Here is a 25,994-nt window from a genome sequence, read left to right as displayed (position 1 = left end):
TATTAAGAAGATGTACAGAAGTTGTTAACATTCATTTTACCAGAAAGGCCACGCAGATGATGAAAAACAGACAAAAAAAATTCAAGGCTGTACAAACTGGAACCAAAATGAGCAGCTGATGTACACCTATGTGAACAGCCAGGTTTCAAATTGGTGACAACACCAAAGATGCACAAAGAGGACGTGGAGAAAGTGGATCAATCCTACCCCGAAGGGATGTGAAGTGGGACAGCCAGGCTGAAAAACAGTTTGACAGTTCATTATAAAATTAGACAAGCACTTACCGTATAATCCAGCACTCACACTGTTGGGTATTTTTTTCTAGAGGAATATTTTGGATTATATTTTTAAAATCTGCACACAAATATTTACAGTACCTTTATTTGTGATCACTCAAAACCAGAATGAGCTCAAATGTCCTTCGATAAGCAGTTGAACTATGTTTCTATCTTTCTCAAGAATCAGTTGAGTGTATCTGTGTAGACATAAGTGTGGTTTATTTCTTTGCCACTGAAATCTGTGACTATCCCTTTAATTGCCCCAGAGTCTGGGTTTTTCTAGCTACATAGTAAGCTTTAATAAGAGAAACTCCTTAGCAGCAGAAAGAAACAAAATATTTTTTTCAAGTAACAAAATATACAATCAGTGAATAACTAGTTACATTACCAGGGGAATTATGCTGAATGAAAAAGCCAATTCCAAGAGGACACATATTTTATTGCCCTTTGATTAAGTTGAAATGAGACAACCTTGGGAGTGGAGAGTGGGGTAGTGGTTGGATGCCCACGGGTCAGAGAAAGGGTGAAGAGGGCAAGATGTCCCTGGGTGATCAGTGTAGGGAAAGGGGGACCCTTGCTACATTGTAACTGTTGGGTGTTTTGAGTTTGGCAGTGGAGATAAAAATCAACTTAGGAGATAAAATGTTATAGAGCTTAACACACAGAGGGAAACAGAAATGAAGCAAGTAAACTGGTACAAGGTAGATTGCTGAATATCTGGTTACAATATTACGTTTTATACTTTGTTTTTCAAAATGTTACAGTTGCAGAAAGCTGGGAAAAGTGAGCAAGGAGTGTTACCTTATGCATATAAATCTAAAATTATCTCAATAAATACTTAAATTAAAAACATCCTAGTTAATTTCAGATTCACTTGTTAAAGAGTTCATTCTTATCAAACAGACTGTCTTCACAGGATATATTATCATTTTAGGTAAATATACCCAACTCAGTAATTCATGCCTGGCATTCAAGGACTTTTTTTACATGCATAATTGTCTTTATTAGAAAATGATCACTTCCAAGACTACCATTTAAATGCTTTCTGTCAATTTACAGAATTGAGTTTCTGAACAGACTCAGATTTAACAGGGCTATTAAGAGGATTCTCTCATTCTAGACACAGCTTAACTTCTTGAACCCCAAGAACTCTGAGTACCTGGTAACTGTAATGAAATGAACACACAAATAAATAAGCTGATAGCTGCAGACCAATGTAAGAAGATTGCAAACTCAAACCCAGCTGGGCAACTTTTGACCCTGTCTCAAAATCGAAAGCCCCTCAAAAGGGCAAGCATGTGGCTCTGTGCAAAGGCCCTGGGTTCAACTGCAAGCATTCCCCTACCCAGCAGACAGCACCTGTCTGACACTAGTGGAGTCTTTGAATGGACAACTGGGTTAAAAGTAATCAGTGTGAAAATTCGACTCAGCAAGAGAATCTTAATGGACGGTGACTGCTGCTTGTTTTTACTTTATTATCGTTTATGATCAGACGGCTCTGAACGAAGCTGAGTGATTTGAATGATGGTAGGAACAGAACTTGCCAAGGAATGACGTAGAAATTTAAAACCATAAAGGGCTCTTATCTCCGTCAATTCTGAGTTCCAAGCTGAACATTTTCACCAGGGTTGTTCTGTGATTTCACACGTCAGCTTATCTGAGTCTCAATTTCCTCATCCCTAAAACAGGATGAATAATCAGTTTGGTTATTTCTATGTATTTAATACATTCTCTGGCACAAAACTATGTTTCATGATTCCTACCTGCTTAAGTCATCTAGTTTTCAGGTGAAGATTTAGTAGTATTTTATTGATGAATAGATATTTTAATTCATTTTTGAAAGTCACAGAAGCCAAAACAAAAGTAGATGGTCTTGAGGATTTTTTTCCCCATTAAATTCCATACTACTGCAATGAGGTCTCTGCCCTCATTGTCATGGGGATTTACGCTCAGACAAAGCCCTGAGGATACAGAATCCATGATTCTCTTTGAGGAAGCCTTCTTCAAACTGTAAGGCCTCCAGTGAACGATGTGTGGTATTTAGACCAGCGCTTTTCAGGACACCTGGGGGCTTCCCAGGTGATGGCCAGGTACATGTGAGGGGCCCAGGAGCTGCATTTGCCACTGAATCATCAAGAAGCCAGCCGCACCCTGCCTAGGCCACCTCTCCTGGGTTACACCCTTGCTTGGTAGCTCCCAGGTGGGCGCAGGGTGAAGGAGGAAAGCCTGCCTCCACCTAACCTGTGTCATATGGGCCTGAGAACAACAATTCAGATTTCTAAGAGAGTGGCTGAAAAGAATATTCATTCATACTTGGGTGTGGGGAGCAGACAATAAGACAGAAGAAGAGACAGACAGACAGACAGACAGACAGACAGGCACAAACTGCGTTTCCTTTAGCTTTCCAATCAATTTTAAGCGGCTGGGCTTGGTGATGCCCTGGGTGATGCCTGCTGACCAGGAGGACACCAAACTGACCCCACGAGGCAGAGCAGAGGTCAAACACTGCCATGGGCTCAGGTGAAACAGGCAGGGTGCTGAGCCAGGGGAGGGAGCTGCCCGCTGCGCTCCTCCTGGAAGGCCACAGGCGGAGACACCACTTTTTGTCAATAAAAAAGCAGCAGGCCTGAGGTTTAGCTCAGCCAAGTGCCAGAGATTGTGAGTTCGACCCCAGGGCCAAAAAATAAAAATTAAAAAAAAAAATTATAAAGAAGCAAGATTGTGGAGACATTAATTAAAGACGTATACCATCAACATCCATAAGGCTACTTTATTTATTATTACTAGTTTTTTTTTTTTTTTTTTTTCCCTGCTTCATAATGGGAGGATTCTGGCTTTTACACAAATGTCTCATTGCTTCAATGTACAGTAGTTTTAAATTACTAATTCCCCTTTTATACATTTAATTATTAATTTAATTGACTATCACTTATATCTTTAAATTTCCTTTTATTATAAGATATAATAAAACTTTATAAAAGGGGCTGAGGATATAGCTTAAGTGATGCATTGTCTGCCTGGCAAGCGCTGAGGTCACTAAAAATAAAAAAATAAAATTTTGTAACTACTGAGTGATTTTGAGGGGGAAAAACCTCACTTTATTATTGTTTAAAGTATTCTATTTTAACCTTGTTCACTCTGTTCCACTTTAGTTATTACTGCTACATTGTCTCACAAATAATTTCCTCCTTGGTGCCATCTTTTTTACATCTTTTACTTTGGGCAATGCCGGCATTATCACTGATTTTTAAAATCATGCAAGCGTGTCCTATTCCTTTGCTGTTCCTCTCAATCACTTCCCTCACCTTTAAATCCCCTGCAGTCCGTTTCCCCTTTCAATGAGCATTTCCTCCTACTTGTTCCTTGCCTGTGACTTCCTTCCCTCTACCAGCAGGGCTCCTGGGTCCCTCCACCAAGCCTGGCTCCCGAGCCTCCAGCTCCCTGGCTGGGCTCCTGAGCATCTTCTCTGAGCTCCCCTCCCAGGGCGGGGCATGTGATAGGATTTGCAGCAAGGCCTGATTCTCAGGCTGCCCATGGACTGCTTTACAACGCAAATGGAACTGTATTTTTTAAAATAAAGTCTTTGAACTCATCCCTTTCAAATACAGGAAGGGAAAGTCATTCATCCCACTTATTTTCAGATTAAAAGAGTGACACCTGACTTTTAAAATGCCCTATTTTAAAGGCTGCTAGTCACACAGTAGAAAGTAGCCTTGTTTACCATCCGGGTACTCGTGTGGGGTCTACCTCGGAAGGAGAAAGGTATTTAAGATTGGCCAGTGTACAAGACGAAAGCATTCACATGTAACTGAACATACTAGAAACACAGCAAATTCTGGCTTGGTCTAATTCTGAGTCTCTTTCTGGAAGACCAGGAACCATTTCAAGCATCTCTAACTAAAGCCCAGATCCTGCACTTCAGAAGAAGGGTTTTTATAGCAGGCTTTAGATAAATACCTCCAGCTCAGAAAACAACTCCTTGTCAAGCCCCAGCGGGTGAAGTGGAGAGACTGGTTCTTAAAGCATGTGATGGTTCTGCGAGGGCCTAATCTTCCCCGCTCCATCCCACTCCTCTGGACTGCTCAGCCAGCGATTCTTTCTAGTTTTTCCACAGCACCAGTTCTGAGGAAACAGCTTGCCTTCCTCTGTATTCACTCGGGGCACAGATGCACCAGCTTTCTGCTGGCTGAAATTGATCTAATGTCCTACTAGAGAAGGCGCAGACTGCCTGCCGTGACACCCCAAGGATAAACAGAGACAGCAGCGGAAACTTGCATGTGTTACGCCCTGACCCTGGATCAATGTTTCTAGGTTTGTGCAATCCCAAATGAAACATAAAATTGGAAATTAACGAGATGTGATAAAGGATATCTGTGGGGTGTCTTCTGTGTGTGCTACACATGAAGCAAGTAATATGTTCCCGTCCCAGATGCCTGCATTTGTTTCTTTCAAGGCACATGCAAAACTGCAAGAGTACGTAGACCATACCTGTCACACAGAACCGACTGGGAATTATTTCTCAGTTTTACAGACAAACACAAGAAAATACAAGTTTTCTTTCCTCTCCTTTGTTCCACTGTGCACCCTAGGAGGCAAATTCTATAGGAAATTTAGTGTATGATACCCACACACTAAATTTGGTGATTTTTTGAATGAATTGTGTGATACCAAAGACTATTTTATATTTATTCATTGTATCTATTTCTTTGAAGCAACATGTAAGAGGTTCCCCCCCCTCCAAGGTACATACTAGTAGGAATCTTGTTGATTTATTTATTTGGACTGGTATTCATGATGTGATAGAAAACGATGTGGTAATGGAATAATTTATATTGAATCCTAAATTAGAACTTTACATTGTGTGTTTTTAAGCTTTTCTTGTTTTTAAGAAACAGCAATATGTATTTCTAAATATGAGATTGGACAGTATACACAAATCATAACTGTTAGAATTTCTGCCTCTAGAGTTTCTCACATCCTTATACCCAGATTGCGTGAACACTGGCGGTCTTAGCATTTGAAGCAATCGCACCACACTTTGCTTCCCGAAGGCCCAGCACACAGTACTTTCTTCCTGTACTCGTGGAAACTGGAAAACCCCACGTGCTGCTTTGTAAAGCATTTTACTATTCTTAATGAAATTATACTTGTAATACAAAATGCATGTCTTACTCATTTAAAATCATTACAGTATGTCAATAAAGGTTTCAATGTTTCCATCAGCTACAGTAAGGAATGAGGAAAGGATCAATTAATACATAAAAGAAAAAATCTTTTGGCAGGACTGGAAAGGATGCGCAAGTTGTGTGACTCAAAAATTGGATGGCTCATTTTGGGGAGGTGCATTTGTTCCCTTTAACCTCAGGTCATTAAAGCAAAGATCCACAAATAAAGAACCCTGGCTCCTCTCTGCTTGACAGTTTCAAAGAAAGACTCTAATTGCCTGAGGATCGCCTTCACACAGCAGTGTCACTCTGGAGAGGGAATGAGCTTCTGAGCTCCAAGAATGAGCACAAGAGCAGGTGAACCAGGCACCTGACTTAGAGGAGTGTGGCAGACAGGAGCTAACAGATGACAAAGGTCGGTAACTGGATGACAGACTCAGGACAGACCCAACATATAGTGGAAGATTCCAAGCACGGAATGGGACGGACTAGAAGAGAACAGTATAGGCCCTGCCCTACAAGATCTGCTACGTAAGCTCCCTGGTGAAAGTGGGCTTCATTTACAGCTGCTGCTGTGTACAACATCTGCACCACTGGCTGGAATGTTAGGGTACTCAGCAAGCATCCGTCTACCTGTAAATGAATGGTGATTACCGGAGATTCCCTGGGCTATGTCAGAAGGTCATCGCAACAGCCAAGCCTCAGCACTTCCCAGATCACACTTATCTTCTCCGTCCTCGGGAATCCACCTTCACCTCTCTGGCCAGAGACTTTCTCCAGCTGTGACTACGATTTTGAGCTTTTGTCTCGGGAAGTTTGGTCAAGACTGAAAACAAGAGATTCTCTGACCACTTTCTTTTACCACAAAATTAAAGAGGCTAGAGATGTAGCTCAGAGGTAGAGTGACCCTGGGCTCAGGACCAGGACCACCTGGAGAAAGACTGTCTAATAAAATACAGAAACTTTGTCTTCAGGAATTTAGAAATGCTTCAAATATCACACTGAAGAGTTTAAAGGGATCACGCAGTTTGTACTTACAATTGCCACAAATGAATGATAAAGAAGACTTCATTTAAAGTCAAATAATTTCATGCTTAGAAAGTAGAACAATTAAAGGTAACTGCTATATTAGCAACTGAAATATTATTTGGTAAAATTTTTTAAAGTCTTAATCTGGAATACTTAAATGAACATTTAGGACTATAATGAAGACATACAGACATTATTTTGACTTCTTTAAAATTAATAATACTGACTATGATAATTACCAGGGCAATAATTCTCATGCTACATTGAAAATGTGTTTTGTTTATGTATGCAGTCTTTCTTGTTGAGCAAAGAGTAATTAAAATATTAGAACTGCTCATAATAAAGTCTCAAGGAAGAAGAGAACTAATGGAAAAGGTAAAAGAAGTTCCATTCTATATGTAGAAGCCCACTACTGAGAACTGGGAGGTACATGCAGAAGAACTAATTTCCCAGCACTGCAGAGTGCTAAGCATGAAGGAAGCCCAGCCAGGCCTGCTTCGATTCCTACATTCCACCAGGAAAACAATCTAGAAATTACGGGCAATTTCCCACAGCCACTGCAGGGACAGACTACGGGTGAAACAGAGTCTCAGCTTCCTACTACATGAAAAATGCCTGCGAATTATTCTTCAATAGTATTATTTTGTCTGTCAGTAAGCAAAATGTTGCTCCTCATTCATTAAAACAGTACATGCTAAATGATATCACAGAGGATGCAGTTTCTACCACTGAGCTGAGAAGCGCAACTTGTGACAAGTGTCACAGACTCTGGATCAGAATCTACGCTGAGCGGCTAGCCACGGTTCCTAGTTATATAACCCTGGCTAATGTGCACACTCGCTCTCTCATTTTAACCTATAAAACTGGTACCATGAACCTGTATTACCTACCTTTTGCAGTTTTGAAGACTAAATAAGGCCCACAAAATGAGTAAGCACACAATCTTATATACAAAATTAGATTTTAATACTTTAAATTACTATTTTTTATTAGTACAAGTTTCTAATACCCTACAATTACATTTCTCATGGAGAGAGTGAACAGCTACACAATGTATCTTAATTCTTTTCGCTTTTTCTACCCTCTCCTCTCCACCCTCCAAAGGTCTATCTCCTTATTTCCTAACACCTGTCTTTCACTCTGCTCTTTATTTACAATTTGAGTTTCTCTTGTTAGACAAGCCATGCCATAATGCAAGCTTGTGTGTCTGACTAATACATTTTCCACATGCACGCTGCCTGTTAGTTAGACCTGTATGAAGTGAGGCAGGGCAGGGAAGGTGTGTACCAGAGGAATGGATCAAGGGCAGTGTCTCCTCCAGGGGGATGGGCTTCTGACTCAGCGTTCGGGGAACTCCTCGTGACTAAGATAGCTCAAATTGGCTGCAACTATTATTGCAATAAAAGCATTTGATAGCATAATACCTGCATGCTGTAAAATGAGACTTTTAATGTTGGGGCCCACAAGACAACTTTAAAGGGTCAGTTTCACAAAATGCACAGCACTGGGAATGTGAAAGACAGCTGGTTTTGATTTTTGATGTCCCACAACTTCCACGTCTGCTTTAATTCTTTGCCACAAATAATCACTTAACTATCAACCTGCCTTTCCATCTGCTGTCACCTGCCATATATCTACCTTGCATGTATGCCCATAATCCAGGCCCACCTTCTTAAATATCTTGCAATTTGATGTCAAATCTATTAAAAATAACTAGGTACAGAGGAACTGCTTCATTAAGTTTGTGTTAAAGTATTAAATGTCCAGTTAATGTAATATGTTTAGAACAGCATCTGGCACAAAATAAACACTCAGTGTCTATTAACCAGCATGATGACTATTTCACATTTAAATACATTTTATTCCCCAAGCCATCAGAATGAAAGGTGTAAATTTTAGAAAGCAATGCATCATTTTCAACTGGAAAGTGTGACAGCTTTTAAATCTTAAAATTTGTTCAAGTATAGCAAAGAAAAGGAAATAACCACACTCACACAGGAACAGTGGAGGTAGCACTGGTCTAGATTAGAGATCAATGTGATAATAAACACCTGATATAAAATGTGCACCGCCTCCTGCATGATTTTTAGTCCTTCATGTCTATGGCATGAAACAACTCTGCAACTTGGAAAAGCGAGTGACATCAAAAAATTTAAAATTCCAACGGTGGGGAAATTCCTCCCTGGTGATGTGGAAGGCACATGACTTTAAGGCTGTGCATCAGTATAAAAACTACATGAGAGTTACAGGGAACAACTGAAAAGCTTTTCAGGACACAGTGCTCAGTGAGAAAAGGAGGTCCAGAAGCACAGCTACTACTGTGACACAAGCAGACAGGCACAGGCACCGTAAAGGGCACCACGGGGTCCCATAGGAAAACTCAGACCCGGGTGTTACGCAATGAATCGCATCCTTCTGAAAAGGGAAGGTAAATCCTAACCCTCCGACCTCAGCTTGTGAGGCAATCAATCTATAGTGAGGTCATCAGGGAGAGAAGCGCAGGAAGGAGGATGTGCAGACCCAGGGAGGGGACCACAGGGACGCTGAGGGGTTCCTGAGGCCACTAGAGCTGGCTAAGGGCCTGGGACGCAGGCTCACTGCTGCCCTCGAGGGCGTGAGGGTTCTGGACACCCAAGTCCTGGACTTTCAGCCTCAGAACTGGGGGACAACAAAATCTACACGCCATTCTGTTTATAATACTTTTAAGCAAGCCCTAAACAAATACAGTTCAGTACATACAAACTCATCTTTTATGCTATCTGTAAAAAATACCAGAATGAGTTTTTTTTAGGATGCGGACTAAATTTGAACAGGATACTTAAGACGAGATCCTAATTTTAGCACACTGATATATTCTTTATGTATCTGAAAGTAAATAAGTTAGGAAGACTTATGTCTTTATGGATAAGCAGAGTCCACATTGTAAAAACACTGACAATGTATCTTTTCTAATGTGATGGCACCAGGGGAGTCTCTACTGCCCTTCTCCTGCCCATGTCATCACCATCACCATCTGGCTGTCCCCATGGTGACCATGTTGTCGTTCTGTCAACTGTGAAGTCCTCACCCAACAGCTATGAGTAGAGAAAACAGGTCCCTTTCCCCTGCTTCTCCCACTTAGCAAAGGGCTCATGTGCTCAGAACTGCGTGTCTCCCAAGTCCCACATGCCCACTACCTTAAATGATTTTCTTCTGTCTTAATAGACTACTAAAAAAAAAGCACAACTGCTTTGAACAGTTATGAAGAGCAGGGTTGCTTGATGACTTGCTAGCAAATACAAACATCATTTAAGGAAAGCGGGGTATGTGTATATGGAGTGTAACTGTGTTCTGTATGACCAGACCAAATGCAGAATTCGGGTCTCATCAGAAAGATCTCTTGTGTGTGAGGTTAGCAGGCTGCACACTCAGTGTGAACACCTAATTCTGTCAATGACCAGGGCACTAGAGACCACACTTAGCGTGCTTGTAACTGATAACGCTACTGAATGCAGAACTGGAAGCGGCCTAAGGAAGAAGAACCTTCTCATTAGACACAAAGTTAGAAAAGCTAAAACTAGATGAAAAGAAAGCTAAAACCAGACCAAAAGAGCTACAGTGAGTATTTTCTCATCAAGTGAAAACTGCTTTACTGTTCCATTTATCTCCCTCTTGCTTTCACAATAAACCCCAAATAAATGCAAGATTTTACCCCCAATAGTAAATTTCTACCACTTCAGCTCACGTACTCTTCAGAAAATCCCCCTGAAGTCATTATTCAGGTCTGTAAGTATCCCCAGTGTCCTGCATGATCATTCAAAGGAGCCGACCGTTAACCTCAACAAATCCAAAACGCAGGAATAACACAAAGGTGACCAGAATTCAGGAGAGATGAGGAGAGAACAGTCTGGATCTTACAGAAAGTCGAGTGTAAGGAAGAGAACATTTAAGAAGGTCATCTTGAATTATAGGTGCTCGAAATACTGAATATCTATTTTTAGAATAGCGAGCACAGCTTCCAAGCACTGATTCTAGTGGGCATACATTTTAAGTCACTAGAGAAGGTTAATGCATACAAATCATATTGTTGGCTTCAGTTTTTTCCACAATTTCATAACAAGTAAATACTGCATTACATTATGTAGGGTAATCTTTTTATTGTAGGTTTAAGGTATCTTTTGGAAGAAATTTCACATATTTTAAACAAGAAATGTAACAGGTGAGTAAGACTTTACTCCATGTATGTGTGAGTCCAATAAACACACAGCAAGGACACTCCCCTTGCGGCTTCCCAGGTGTGTGCTGTCAGAAATGTGCGGACTGTTGAGAAATTATGCCTCTGTTTGGCAGACTCCCCAGGTGGGAAGCAGACATAGACAAGAGCAAAGCAAAGTGTCACAGAGGTTTCAGAGAAAAGGCTTTTTCAAGCAACCAAAAAGGAGTGTGTTTCACATGTCATTCCCATAAAATATGCTTCTTAACAAATAATAGTAACTATCAGTAACTAATCACAAGATCTACCGAGGCTGGTCTGTGAAATGGAGGTAATTTTCATCCTTCTAAACAAAATTATAAACGGGATCCATTCAATTATTAGATTATCGGAGGCCTGACAGGGCATGAAAGTGACAAAAAACGTGGGCAACCTGGCTGCACAGCGGGAAACCTGAGCAACTGGCACACACGCCTCCAGCTTCGATCCGCACAGTGAGCTGCCGCGTGCTGGCCTCCCACGGAGCTCTAATGGCCAGAGATTTAGACTCATTTTTTAAAGCATTTTCAGCTGGAGGACGAGAGACATTGCCATCCATTATCAAACAGCATCAATATCACAATCAATAATGGTGCTTCTGAATGCTAGTAAAATATTGGCGATGAAGTCAAATTCTTACACTTCAGCCACTGAAACAAATAAAAAGAAACTATTGACTGGTAAGACCGCTGCCCTGCAACGAGGTGACGTTGGCAATCAATCAAACATGAGGTAGGCAGCGGAAAGTCTCAGGGGCAGACAGAAGTATGATGTGACACAATGTGACTGTGACATCCATCGCTTCTGCACAGTGGCAGAGGCAGGCCCTCCTGCAGGGAACACATGGCGACACCCACTTGACTGTAGAAAAATGAGCCCTACACTAAACACCAGGAGACACAAACACCCAACAAAACGTGACAGGAAACACAGCTCTCAGCATCTGACCAATGTCCTGACACCCTGAGTGAGATACAAGTCATTTTTAACTTGCTGATCCCCATGGAAAATACCAGGAAAAGATAACCTCAAGGAATGCCCACAGTTCTCATGTGCATCCCCAAAACACAGTTCATTAAGTAGAACAGTGAATGGTTTCAAATGGAAACGTTTTCACAGATAACTAAGAAATCCTGCTTTAAACACATGGAGAAGACAGCTCCTATCCCTTCTAAGTTAGGGGGGAACCATCCCATGACTTTCACAGTGGCCAGATGGGATGGAAATAGGAAAAAGTCATCTGAGTTTTTGGATTCCGTTCAGGCTATTATGAAAGCTAAATGAAGTGAAAAACTTTGACCAAAACTCTTTCTACAAAAGGAGAATCAAGCCAAGGGTCATTTAGAAATGAACCCAAGATTGATCACTTCTATACAGCAATTGTGTAGGAGACACTTTGCTTACATCTTTCCAAATAGTAATTAATTTAATCCTAAAATCTTCTATGAAATGGAATCGAGCAGGTTTGAACACAAGGACCCTGAGATGCTTAAGAAGAAGTGACTTAAGCACACTCATACAAGCTAGTAAGTGGCTACACTTAAGCACCTACAGAAGTCGTGCGAGACAACAATATGAAGGATGACCTGATTTCATTGTTGTTACAGGTTCTTGGAAATGGAAGCATAATTTCATTGACACCTATATGGCTCCACGGAAGAACTACCAAGGAGGTGACATACTGGGATCATCTCTTTACATACTCTGTATCCATCAAATTCATATTCTCTTCAAACTAGAGGCACATCAAGCTCTTTATGTGAATGATCCCAATAGAAACAATTCACGCAGTTCAATTATTTCAATGAGTATTTATTAAGTGCTTTGCAAACTATGACACTGCAGGAGAATACAGGGGGAAAACCCAGTCGTATACAATCTGTTTTCAAATTTAATAACCACAGATGCAAAGCACCTCTTTTGGCTATGAAATATTTCCACTTCCACTTCCGAGAAAGTCTCAAAGTCATTTTGGCATTGTTGAATGCCAACAAGCAAAGTCTCTCAAGCACAGTTAGGTGGACAGAGTTCACCCACCTTGTGTTCAAGGCCGTGCCTCAAACTCTTCCATGCCATCCATTCCTGCGGGTCCCTCCATGAGCCGATGGGACCACAGGTCCTGCTGGAACTAGAGGCTGCCCGTGGTGCTGGGATTCTGGCAGATTCGCATTCCTGCACTCTCTGTTCTTTCTCTTGGAATTTCTTGCTGCCCCTTCACCTCTGAAATCCTTCACAGCCTCGCTTTCCTTTTATAATCATTTTCTCCTCCTCTCGTCTTCACGAATGCTTCGTTTCTGCTCTCCCCAGAGGATGCTGGCTGGACTTTCTGCTTTTCACATGCACGCTGAAGATAACGTTCTTTCCTTCCAGCACAAAGAGCAGGCCCAGTGCAGAAAGGTGGCGCTTGGTTTTGTCCATTGGTGTTTCTTATTTTTTTATTAGTACAGTATCTAGTAGCTAATCCATTACATGCAATGGGTACACATACACTGCCTCTCTTAACTCCTAATCCTTTTTATGTCCCCTCCCCTCCCCTATCCTTACCTCTATCTCTTTTCTCTTCTTAAATTTAGCAGCCTGTCATCTCCTCCTGGTTTGTGGCCCCCTGGACAGCTGAGAGTAGGAAGGTGCTGCTGCCACTGGCCAAGCCATTCAAAAAAAGACCTAACTTGAACGTTAATTATGATTTTCCATGATTACTATTTGGGATTTGCACTTAGCATTATTTTTATTTAATAGTTGGTCTTACTTAATTTTTTAAAAGTTTTACTTATTTTTTTATGGCTTTCTTAAGCTTTTAGAAGTCAATGATAATTTTATATGGGCTGCCTGATTTGTCTCAAAAGGTGAATTGCTTTGACAAAGGTACACAAGAGAGCCAAGATTCAGAGATTTCATCAAAGACACATTGCTTTAAAGTATTTTAAACTATCTGTGTATCCTTAACAATACTCATTTCAAATAAGATTAGAGAATGTTACTGTGAGTTTTCCAGCAATTAATTTTAATGAGTATGTATCTGGCAATCATAGGCTACTTTGTTTCATTACAGTTTGTGCTTTAAGCTATGCCACTGATGAGCCCAGAGTTAGTGGAGCCCCTCGGTTCAGCTTTTCACAAGCTCTGTCCAGGAATCTGAACTGACTACTTCAGCTTGGTGTCAACACCACGCTCCCAGCCAGAGGAGGACTCGGAACAGCAGGCCTTGCACTGTTGACACTGCAGGTCTTTGTTCCCTTTCTTTGCTTACTGTTGTGATTTCATGTAGGCTTTCTTTCTCCTTTATGGTCTATGTCACCATCATTCTCTCAATTTACTGAAGGCAAATTTGCAACATCCTCACTTTACAGTGGCTGCTACCTCCTGCTCACCCCTTTCTTGAGAACTGGGTCATAAACTTGAGACTGCTCTATAATAAAGGGTTGCTTACATTTAGAGGATGTTTATTTTCTGTTGGAGACTTAAGAGGTATGTCCACCATTTTCATATCTAAACACATCCTGCGGGAGCTAAAATGCTTCAGGAAGATGAGCCAGCATGTGGACTTTCCTGGTGTGGCATGTATTAACATGAGGAACATAAAAACCAATAGCTATCAGTCAATGATTCGTGATACACGTGGAAATATTTGTGATAATTTGATCTGAGATTTTAGAGCACCGGGCTTGAGCTCCAAGCTTCCTACTGCAGTTCCATAAACCCTTGAAAAATGAGGACAGCAGTGTGGACCCCGGAGCTCAGTGATGACCTGTGCACACAGTAATAAGTCTCATAAGAGTTTGTGGCTACACAGTCACAGGCTTCCCCTTTTTGTTTCAAAAGGTTCCCTTGTAAATGTGTTAGTATACCCTGAATTGTTGATCTCAGTTGTAACGAAGTACACTTTTTAAAAATGCTACTGGACTGAAATGGAAATTTTCATAATACTTGCTCTAGATATCCTCCGCCCTCTTTGTTCCACTGTAAAAGGAGTGTCTGTACGTTCCAGAGATGCGAGCTCACCCGGGTCCCAGGGGAAGGGAGGGACAGGATTCCCTTTACTCAACCCCATGAGAGGCTCTAGCTTTTGGCAAGCAGAGGAAGAAATAATTCCCAATCTCTCCTGAAGTCCTGAATTTCAATCTGATTCTTTTATGCTCAACAATAAATTATTGATCTGGGCAGGTATCTCAGTGTCTCTCACATTTACTTTAGGATGAGTGTTTTAATTTTAAAGAGGTGTCTCTGAATTACAATGGAGTGGGAATTCTATTATAGTAAATTCACTATAGAGAAGACCAACACAGGCTTATCATTAAAAGATGATCTTCCTCTCAGTACCTCCACAAACACAAACATACTATGAGAATTTCTACAATTTAAAGGTCATCATTAGAACCTCACGATACCACCCACATTGCACCGAAACACCGAAGGCTGCAAGTCTCCAGCCACCAGCACAGGGTGACCCTACAGGAGCGGTGTGCAGGCCACCAGACCACATCCCTCCTGGAGCAGACTAAGCCGGGAAATGAACCGACTGCTGCGTGTGCAGAATTGGAATAACAACAGTGTCCTTCCAGTGGGTTTGTGCAAAGGCTAAGCAGGTTAATATTCAGGCTGCAGAGGTGTAATTTCAGGTATAAGAAGCTAATGATACAGGTCATAAATAAGTACTGACTATAGGAAGTCGATGTTAGGATAGTCTCCCTCAGATCTGGACATCAGTGATTAGGCAGTGGTGAAGTGTGTGTGTGTCTGGGGCTAACAGAACCACCTCTTGATCTAGGGTACTTCACAGATGACAAATTTTGAAGTATAATCTCTTCTCTAAAAAGTAACTTTAAAACACTGCTTGCATTTTGAGGGTTTTTCAGAAAGCTTTCTCCAATTCACCACTTTTCTTTAGCAACAAGAGCAATATATACTAGCTACCAAATTGTCTTCAAAAGATCAAAAAAGTCCTATTTCTTTTACTTATAAAAGACAGACTGAAAATGTAAATAAGGACCAGAATGTGCAAAATTGTGAAAGAGAAAGAAAATGTTCAAATGAGATGGGGACTAGAGAGGTGGGGAAGGGGGAAGGAAGCGAAAAAAATGAGAAAAGAAGGGAAAAAAACAGAAACAAGGCTTTTATAAATGAGGGGACTTAGGGGTAAAGGGAAGGGAGGAAAATGGGGGGAAAAAACCTCAAGCTGTATCGTGCAGAGCTAAAATTCCCTATGATGAGTGTGATCATTACATATACCTAGAATGTACCAATAATCAATGCAAAAAATATTTATAAGGAAGTGTACCAATGGCTACAGTTTACTTTGAAATGCATCAAAAAATAAATGTTGGATGACTGGATGGGTGGGTAGATGGATGGATGGTAAAACACGCCCAATAAAATGTTAATGGTAGAATCTTAGAGAGAGAGAGAGAGAGAGAGAGAGAGAGAGAGAGAGAGAAGCTTGAAATATGAAACTGAAACTCCTCTACACATTTCCCTCCTGTGGTGGATTGGCAACTGGTGGTCAATGTAACAGCAGCTGGACTGAGTCAGCCTGGTGCTGAGTGTGGATGGCCTCGCTGAGGACAGCTGCAACAACACAGGAAAGAGAGTGCGGAGGAAGAAGTGGTGTTGTTGGTTCTCCTGTTGCCACTGGTTCTCCTGGAGAAGGTTTTCAGGCTTCTTTCCTGATATGAACTTGTCTGTCCTTATCTTTGGAAGAGCTTGGGACCTCACTGTTGCGGAGAATGGCTGTGTTACTTTTTAGGGGAGCCCCGCTCTTTACTTTGAGCATCACTTCCTGGCTCCAGGAAGAACTTTCAGCCTGCTGGCCAGATCCTTCCTCCCACTGGCAGAGATTTTCTAGCTTCCGCCGCTGACCTTGGGGCCTTCCCAGTGCAGATCCGTGAAACGGACTTGCGTGAGTCACTGTCATGGGCTCCGGGTCTTCAGCTGGACTCATGCAGGATACTGTGATGGGGTCCGGGCCCTCAGCTGGATTCTCTGGGGTCTTTAGTCTGTGGACAGATTTCCTGCACTTCTTGTGCTTTTTTCTTTGCAGGAAGATTATAAAATAATACTATAAATTATGTGTTCTCTATTAAATTGTTTTCCTTGCAAACACTAATTACAACACTTCCCTTCTTCCTTCCTCTTCCCGTAAGTCTGTCTGTCTGTCTCTCTCATTCAGTGGTCTTTCTAAATTGCCCAGACTTAGCTTGAAGCTGTGATTCTCCTGCCTCAGCTTCCCAGTGTGACAGTGCTGAGATTACAGACGTGCACCACCATACCACACCCACCTTCTACACTCAAATTCTGAGGACTGTGCACAAAATCAAAGATGAACACAGAACTTTGTAAGTCCAGGACCGTGAGTTGCTTTCCTCTCTGCCTCAGGAAATAGCTCCATAAATCCAATCTCTACATTTTGGACAGGAAAAACCTGAGATGCTGACCTCATGTTTCCAACAACAACCGGCAGGGGGCCTCACACCTCACTCCCCTTGCACTCCAGCCATCATTATTCTGTCCTTTTCTTCCATTTAGAACTCCTAGGAACACCAGAGGCATGCACAAGAAAGGGACTCACAAAAATGTTGAAGACGAGTTCAGCAGTAATACCAAATATAACTAATCTACCATTGAATTTTTTTGATTTTTTTTTTTTATAGGTACCGGGGATCGAACTCACAACTGCCTGCTGGCAAGGCAGGTGCTTATGCCGCTGAGCTAAATCCCCAACCCAATTGCCATTGAATTTTAAATACCTATTCCTGGAGCTAAAGACAAAACAAATCCTGGGATACATGCTCCATCAACTCCTCTCATTCTGTCATTAAATCCAATCCTTAAGTAATTAACTTTGAGACAAATAAGTAATTTTGAAAATATGTAAAATATAATCTTGACATCCCAGAAAACTGAAAGATTGTACTTCCTCCTCTTATAGGTACATTTGTTTATGTCGTTCAAATCAAGTTTTAAATCACGGCAAAAATACACAAACAGTTTAATGTCAGGGGATCTGCTAATAACAAAATTGAACCTTCATGAATTAAAAGAACAAAAATATTTGTTTACCTTAACAGATGTCAAAATAGTCATTTGGTCATCATGGTATGAAAAAAATAATACTTCCTTAACACGATACAGCAACCGAAATGCTGACATCATTTCTAGAGAGACATAAAAGGGTTCCCATTCATACAGAAATTTCTAAAATGTAATGTTCTGACCACTCCAGATAGTGAAATCAAATTTTAAAAGAGAACAATAACTGTAAGCATGTTATGGAATGAGGCAATGGGATATCCATAGATAAAGTCATTCTAAAGATTGGTGGAAGAATAAATTACTTAATGGCTTACAAGTGAGCAAGGCAGTCAAGACAAAAATCCCCAACACCCCTTAACATTATATACAAAGATCAAGGCTGGGTATGTTTACAAGGAAATGGCCAAAACAAAACAACAAAATTCACAACACACAACACACACACACACAGAAAACACAGGCAGGTGAATATTGATGTAAAGTAACACTGGAGCAATCCAAACAGCATTTTGGATTTCTGTAAAAATAAAACTAATAAATCATGTTAGAGAATGCTGGTAAACATTCCCATATAAAATTTATGATTAGAGGCATAGTTTGGAAAATTGGCTGGAAAATGTAAAACTTTAAATTATTTTTAGAAATACTATCTTTTAAGCTGGGTTCAAGTGAGCTTCCAGGAAAAGGGGTGCACTTATGTAAAAATAGTGTAAAACAATATGTGAGAGCAAGTCAGTTATTTTTGGGGTGTCTGCCATGGAACTAATGATCACCACAATTTTCTTTAAAAGTATAGGCAACTGGATATATAACAGGTAAAATATGAGAATTCAATAAAGTTTCCAGGGTAAATGGAGGAGCACGCCTGTTTGTAACTGCATAGCTACCTAACTACAAACATGTAATGATAATTTCATGGGCATATACTTATCTCCAAATTCATCACACTATAAACACTAAACAGGTAAACCTTTTTTATCAATCATACTTCAATAATCGTTTTAAAATTAGAACCACCATTTTCAAAGGTTTGATGAAGGAAAATTTTAGATCTGTGTTCTAAAATTCTTATAATGTGGAGACAATGAAAGTTTTTATCTGTATTGAGTGGGGAACCTTCAAAGTTAGGAAAATACATCGAATATTCTTATGTGGGTGGAAATCTAGCTGTTCTACAAACCTCTGAACAATATACTATTATTTCCCACAAGACTCTATTACTATATAATTTTTGATAATATAGTTGTATTTAACGGAATAGCATAAAAAATATTCCACAGAAGCTTATAGGAAAATGGTTTCAACCAAAAGAGCAGGCTCTTTGTTTTCTTTATGGCATTGTAATCAGGGATAAGTTTACAGGAATTTTAAAAAGATTTAAGCATACTAAAATTTTTCACTAGCACAACACAGAATGTGTACATAAAGCTTAATAAATGGATGCTGCAATGGACCAGAGGCAATCAGGCTCCTACTGAAGCTGTAATGTGCAAACTTGGGAGATTGCAAGACTCTCATAAAAGCTGAAGTGGGGCCGCAGTACCTGGAGTACCTTTTAACAACATTAGTAAATTTGGATTATACCCCAGCAGGACCATGAATAGAGTAAGTAAAAGTGCTTTAATATAAAGTGACTTTAAATTTCAGATAATGTTTGGGTTAAAAAATACTCTCCCTCACACTCATATCATAGGAGTAGTGAAAGTGGAGAGATTACCACACTGTATTTAACAACATCTTTAGTTCTAGAATTAAAATACAATCCTTGTGTCACACATTGTAGAAGCAGCTTCTGTTATTAGCGGCTTTTGATCTTACAAAAATATTTCATTAGCTTGCAAGAGAAGGACGTATCTCTGAAACAGGGAGACTTGATTATGCAAAATTTATTGTTAAATTTTAAGAGCGTTTAAAGGAACGAGAAATGAGTACACAATCATTTTTGAGCTGGAAAAAATGCTGCTTTACCATATCCATTTTCTCATCAAGTTTGGCATCTAAAAAACTGTAATAACAGCATTAATAATACCTTATACTTAAAAGCATTAAAACTACTAGTAAAATATTTGTCGTTAAGCTAAAATTAACAAGAAAAATCTGAAATATATACACTACATAGATGCATTTACCAAGTAAGTGCTGGGAAGTTGTGACTTTATATTTGCAGCCATTTCTAATGATTAATAGAATATTTACTGCCCTGGGAATGTGGTTGTAGTAAATGAACTGGTAATTAGCATAAAAACTGGATTCAAACATTTGAAATAAAGTATGCTATTTGAAAATCTGCAAAAGTTCAGTGCATCAAATTGCATGCATCAGGATTAATACAGGGAAGTATTTTTGGTTATGACTGGCAGGAAAGCCTAAACCAGCAAGGCAATGAGAGTTTCTCGGAGTTGCTCTTCTTAGCCAGCAACTAACTGTGGCTCATACTCCAAATCAGCAAGTGAGTGGGCAGCCAACCCCTTATTCTAATGTCAGTGTACCACCAAACGCTCATCCTTAGGAATTTCACCTGGCGATGTGCCTGATGGACTGCTGTCAGGGACAATCCTCTCATCCACCACCTGCCCGCTGTGCTGCGAAGGTGTCCCTGCAGAATTCTGCTGTAAGCTCACCCCACAGGAGCAGTGCCTACAGGCTGTGACCAGCACTATTAAGAGGGGTGCCACAGGAGAGGCAGGAGGCAGCACAGTGAGGTGCCAGGGGGTGCTGGCATGCTTGCTCTGCCTGGGGATGCAATGACTTCCCTGAGAGTTTGAGGGAGGTGCCCTGCCTGCTCTCCCTTGAGGACTCAGCAATAAAGTCCCTGTCTGAAGTGGGCACTGGAGGTGCCAACGCCTTTAGCATGGTCTTCCCAGCCTCCAGAGCTGCAACACGTAAGCCACTGCTATACTGGATTGTGTTACAGCATCCTGAATGGGCCACACCCTTCCCTGAGGCTGTGATGGTAAGTAAGAAAAAAGCACAGTGCACAGTTACACAATTTAAAGATACCCGCCAGGTGTATGCCAAGTGTATGGGGAGGTGCGCATGTGGTGCGAGTATTATATAGGAATGGTGGCACAGTCCCTCTTGGAAATGGAGTCACTCTGCTGGAAACCACCGCCAATGGGGATGGGGGAGAGTCTTCTCTGCATGTCAGTACTGGGGTCAGGATGCTGCTTCTGAATTCTAATTCTCAGGGCTCTGCATCCTCCACATGTAGAGTCGTCTCAGCAGTCACCATGAATCACCTGGCTCTTGGGTCATGGGAGTTCCACACTGGCTTCCCGCGGCCAGGATGTACTTCTCTTTTCTTTCCTTGTTATTACGGTCTTTCTTTGTTATTACGGTCTTTCCAGTGGGCTTCCTGAGGCTTTTGATACCACTTAGGCACCACCCTCAGCCCCTTGTATTCCGGCTCGCATGCTATTCAAACCCTGAAAGGAGCCCCTTCCTGCACCAGAGGGGTCAGGAGCACAGCGCTGCCGTGCAGCAGTGCTGTCCAGTGGTGCATCTCTTCCTCTGCTTTGGACGCTTTGTCGTGGCCGCCCTGCCATTCTGGCTTTACGGCTTCCACTCTGATTGTTTCCGTAGCAGTCATCACAATGCTACACTTCAGAGGAGTGTGAAGTAACATAATGTCCACGTTAGAGCTGTCCCTGGAGGACCGGCCTCCTGCACGTATGAAAACGGTCACGCGCCGTGGGTGAGAAACTCTAGGATCGCAGTTCTCCACTGTTGCCTGCTGTTTGCAAGATGATGAACAGTTTACGTATTTTCACTAAGAAACCACAACAAGAACTAGATCACCAGTTAACTTGATTACTTTTAAACTTTTTAAAATTTGCAAACAATTTGGGTATGGATAAATTATATCATATAATTTAATCTCACTACAATCAGATGTGTTGTAGGTAGTAACTAACAATGCTGGTGTCTTTCTACATTAAACTAAGAGGTTCCTCACTCCCTTATGATACAGATAGAAATATGCAGTCTGAAATGAGGCTGATGTGAGCAGAAATCTAGCTAGCTTTATTTCTGTATTTCTTCACATTCACAAGTCTTTCTGGTATAGCTGTAACTCTTTCTTCTCAAAACCATCCCAATTTGCTAAAATATCCAAATTTATTGCTGAAATCTCTGACTCTTAATGTTGAATACTTAAGATATCTATTGAGCCAAGTGAAATCTTTCTTAAATTATACTTATTCACTTTTATTTGAAGCCAAAGTAACACCTCAATTAAGAAGTACATGCTATTTGTGGTGGCACGTGCCTGTAATCACAGTACTGGGAAGGTGAGGCAGAAGGATTCTAGAGAGTTCAAGGCCAGCCTGGACTACACAAAGTTCAAAACAGCCTGAACTCCCTAACAAGACCCTGTTCCCCCTGAAAAAAAAAAAAAAAAAGACATACATACAAGTATTCATCAAAGATAGATTGTAAAAGGAATCCAAAATTTTCTGCCAATACTTAGGTAGCTGAAAATCATATTTTTAAAAATTTAACAGTAACACCTGTCATGTGATGGATCCTGTGAGTAAATCCTGTTCTGTCGGTCAGAGTCAGCAACTGAGGTGAGCATGGATGGACAGTGAAGGCTGAACACAATGTCACAGACAGAAGTATGAAAATTATGGAAAATGCAATATATAAATGCAGTTAAGCTGCTCAATTTTACTGTAATAAGGTGTACACAGAGTCAGCCTCAGGCTCTGACTCAGTGAAGAGCCTTACAGAAGGCAAATGGTCTCAAGGCATAGAAGGTCATGCAGTTCACAAAGTGTCTTCTGCCTTTATGTCAAAGACAAATAAGCAAAATAATCACCAGGCTTACGTCACAGTCTTAACCAGAAAAATAATCTCCAGCATATGTCTTGAAATCAAATCAGATTCAACCTTATGAACCATATACACTAAGTCGTTTTAAAAAATCATTTATAGCTATAGTCCAAAGCAAGGCACAAAAATAACAATTTTGAGACAGGATTTTAGTTAGGTATGAATAATAAAATAAGTGTCTAACCTTCCAATAATTTACAACACTTGAAGAGGATAAAACTTACATTCATAATTAAATTCAGGCATGCTTATTAAAAACTCAAAAACCTTGGCCTTCACTTATGTATGCTGGAAGATTTTTTAGCAAAGAACTGAAAGTTTATTTTTACTTAGAGTTCATTTTAATATTTCTTGGGATGTGGTAACATACTTACAATGATTAAGGTATTTAACGTGTAAACAAATAGAATGCATATATCTTATTTACATATAACATTAATAAATCATCACATTACACATTCATGCTTTCAACATTGGTTAACATCCAGCACAATTTCAAATTTGTGTTATTTCATAAGTACTATTTTCAGTATGCCACAGAAAAAAACTGGTGCTATATCTCAATTCCTTGTGGAATAATTAAATTACAAGATTCCTAGGACAATAAAATTTCTGATGCCAAATATTGAGAAAATGCACTTGAAAGGGGAAGCATTAGCAGATCAATGCGATATTATCTTGTATTTTATGGCTATTTTAGGGCTTACCTTTCCTGTTTTTGACTCTGTATTTAATAATAAATGTCACATCATAGGGATATCTTTACATAATGACATTGGAGACAGAATTTTCTACTTAAAAATTACATGTACTAGAGAATTTTTTTTCTAATCACTTTGAAAAAGAATTATACAGTTTCCTCAGGTTTTATAATATTTATTTCTAGCTGGCCTGGAAAAAATTATATTTAACTTGAAAGTGTCAATGACTTCTGCAAGAATGAAAAATATTCTAGTGTACGTAATGGGTACAGAAATGATTTCCTGTGTAAACCTCCCTTGCTCTCCACAGGAGAAGGGCTGGCTAGGACCAGGCTGGATTTTCATGGCTATACAACCAGGATCATTGTTCCAATAACCTAGACCTTAGCAGATGGAGCAGGGAGCCAGGAAAGTATCCAGGGAAAGCTGAAATCCACACAATGAGAAAAAGCTCACTGATATTACAACTATATATATCCATGTCTATTAGGTGATAAGACTTACTCCAGGCGGTGAGGATGCAGTCATGGACAATACCAGCGTGATATTTTCCTGGTTGACAATAAACCATGAAATAAATTATTTTTATTTTAATATGACAAATACATTATACTATAGTAAGCATAAATTATCTGTCCAGTGGTCCAGAAAAACGCTGAAAATATAAGTTCATTGTTTAAATCAGGCATAAGGAGAGAAAATGGAAGCCAGGAAAAACATGAGAAGATTTCTACATGGCCTCCAACCCACAGGCAGACAAAATTTCCCTGTACATCTGGACTTGGAGTAATCCTAAACTCATGACTAGAAGAACGAGAAACTCAGGACAATTCCTCCACAGATGGAAGGGATGGAGAACAGCTTCAGGTACAGCATCCTTTTCTTCAAAGATAGGACCATCCTGCATCACACAGTCCAAGTTTGGTCTTCTCTGGTTGCAAAGTTTTAGGATTCTGCAAAGTGATTTGCACCATTTCAAGAGAAGAATGCATGTCTTGGTTTAATAAAACACTGAAGCACATTAAATGACCACGGAGATGCCACAGTAATTCGATTTCACTTAGAAGTCAGTTATAAATTGCATCCACGAATTCCACCAAGGAAATTTTATTTTCTGCATGAGGCGATGAAGGGGGGGGGGGATGAAACACATTATAGGAAGAGGTCAGGTGGAAATCTGGATGGGAGCTGGAGAATTGTTCTCTCTGTAACCAAGGTAGGTGAGCACTGTAAAATCAAAGCAGATTCTCATCCTCAGGTAGAGTTCAGTGCAGCCTGCTCTTCCCATCCCTTGAGCAAGGGCTTCGTGAACCCAGGTCAAAACTTATCTAGAGGACATTTTGGTAAAGAGAAATAGCTTGATAAGATCAGCATTCAGCTTATGTGGTATCTTTCAGGGGGGCTACTGCTTTAACCTCTTCACCTTGGACCACAGAGGGACCCTGGGATCACACTGTCTGGGACAACCATGCTGTGCTGGGATCCAGGTCCAGGGAGAACACAGCGATTTGCAGCAGCCTAAGTTTTCAACATCTGACTGGGAAGGTTTGAAAGCCAGCACTGGAAATGCAGCCATGACAGAAACTGTGATATATGAATGCCCTGTGTCACCTTCCAAGGGCTTATTTATCCTCATGGTTTTATGCACACAGAATCTCGGGAGGCCGCAGAGTAGCCAGGAGCCGAGATGTCTAGGGTGACTTCCTGAATGAACGAATGAACAGTGAGGGTACCAGATCACAGCATAAATGTCTCAGAGAAAATGCAAAATGGCTAAAATTCTGTACTTAGATGCAAAAGATGTGGCTCATGAAATAACACACATCTTCCAAAGGTAAGCTAAGTAATACAGTGAAATGCATTTGCATTATGGCTTATGAGAAACAATGCAAAGATTCAAAACAATTTAAAAGGAAAATAAAACAGAAAATGTCTCTGTTCTGACTTTGGACTCCATCATTATTACAGGCTGCTTAGGCTCAACACAAACATTTTGGAAAAAAATAGTTTTAAAAAGCCTGTACAAGCAATTAGCTTTTCCTCAATTTTAAATTGCTTTCAAACAAACCTTATAAGGGCCTTGCTATGGTTGATATATCGTGTCAATTTGAGAAGTTCAGAAGTTTAATTAAGAGACTCAGCTGGGAACCAGGTTCTTACTTCATAAACATCCTCATCCTGTGAAAGAGGAGGGCAAGGAGATTCTGTGAGTGCTACACCCATCCTGGAGGTAGGGGTGGCCTGTGCACAATATTAGAGAGGAGAAGAGGCTTGTTTCCCCCCTTTTTACTGTGGCTGCTTTTGCTGGCTGCTGCCTTGAAGTGCTGCCCCAGTGCCATGTCACTCTGCCTTGGAGCCAGCTGATTATGGACTGAAACCTCCACAAACAGTGAGCTAAATAAACCTTTCTTTCCTTCATTTGGGGTGCCATGTATTTTGTGTCAGCAACAAGAGAAAAGTAACCAAGACAGGCCTAATTTCAATTTTCTATATTAAGGGTACATTCTTCCAATCCATAATAAACTTGATACTTTGCCAAGGCAGGGGTGAGGGCAGCACTGCACAACCCTTCCAGGGTGAGCTGAGAGCGCGCCCCAGCAAGGACCTTGTGGGACGGAGGGAAGCACACAGTAAGGCACACCCACGGTACTACTACGTGATAGTGGCCGTCTTCTCCCCACGCCACAAACGACAACACCAAGGCAGAACCTAACTGCAAAGGAAATAT

General features: G+C 40.7%; 1 protein-coding gene and 1 long non-coding RNA gene across 13 annotated transcripts in view; both read right to left on the bottom strand.

Moving 5' to 3' along the window:
• Nucleotides 1-25,994, bottom strand: part of Magi2 (membrane associated guanylate kinase, WW and PDZ domain containing 2) — a 1,223,070-nt gene that overhangs the window by 1,145,815 nt on the left and 51,261 nt on the right. The gene's annotated exons all lie outside the window — the stretch shown is intronic.
• Nucleotides 1-25,994, bottom strand: part of LOC111756875 (uncharacterized) — a 168,817-nt gene that overhangs the window by 91,870 nt on the left and 50,953 nt on the right. For both annotated transcript variants that reach the window (XR_010042297.1, XR_010042298.1), the window contains exon 3: nucleotides 1-25,994. This exon is cut by the window's left edge and continues 91,870 nt beyond it; it is cut by the window's right edge and continues 27,894 nt beyond it. This is a non-coding gene — a long non-coding RNA (uncharacterized LOC111756875).

The sequence above is a fragment of the Cavia porcellus genome, unplaced genomic scaffold (assembly GCF_034190915.1).
Source record: "Cavia porcellus strain 051 isolate PalLab524CR breed Dunkin Hartley unplaced genomic scaffold, mCavPor4.1 scaffold_2, whole genome shotgun sequence".
NCBI lineage: Eukaryota > Metazoa > Chordata > Mammalia > Rodentia > Caviidae > Cavia > Cavia porcellus.
This window is presented reverse-complemented; position numbering and strand designations above follow the sequence as displayed.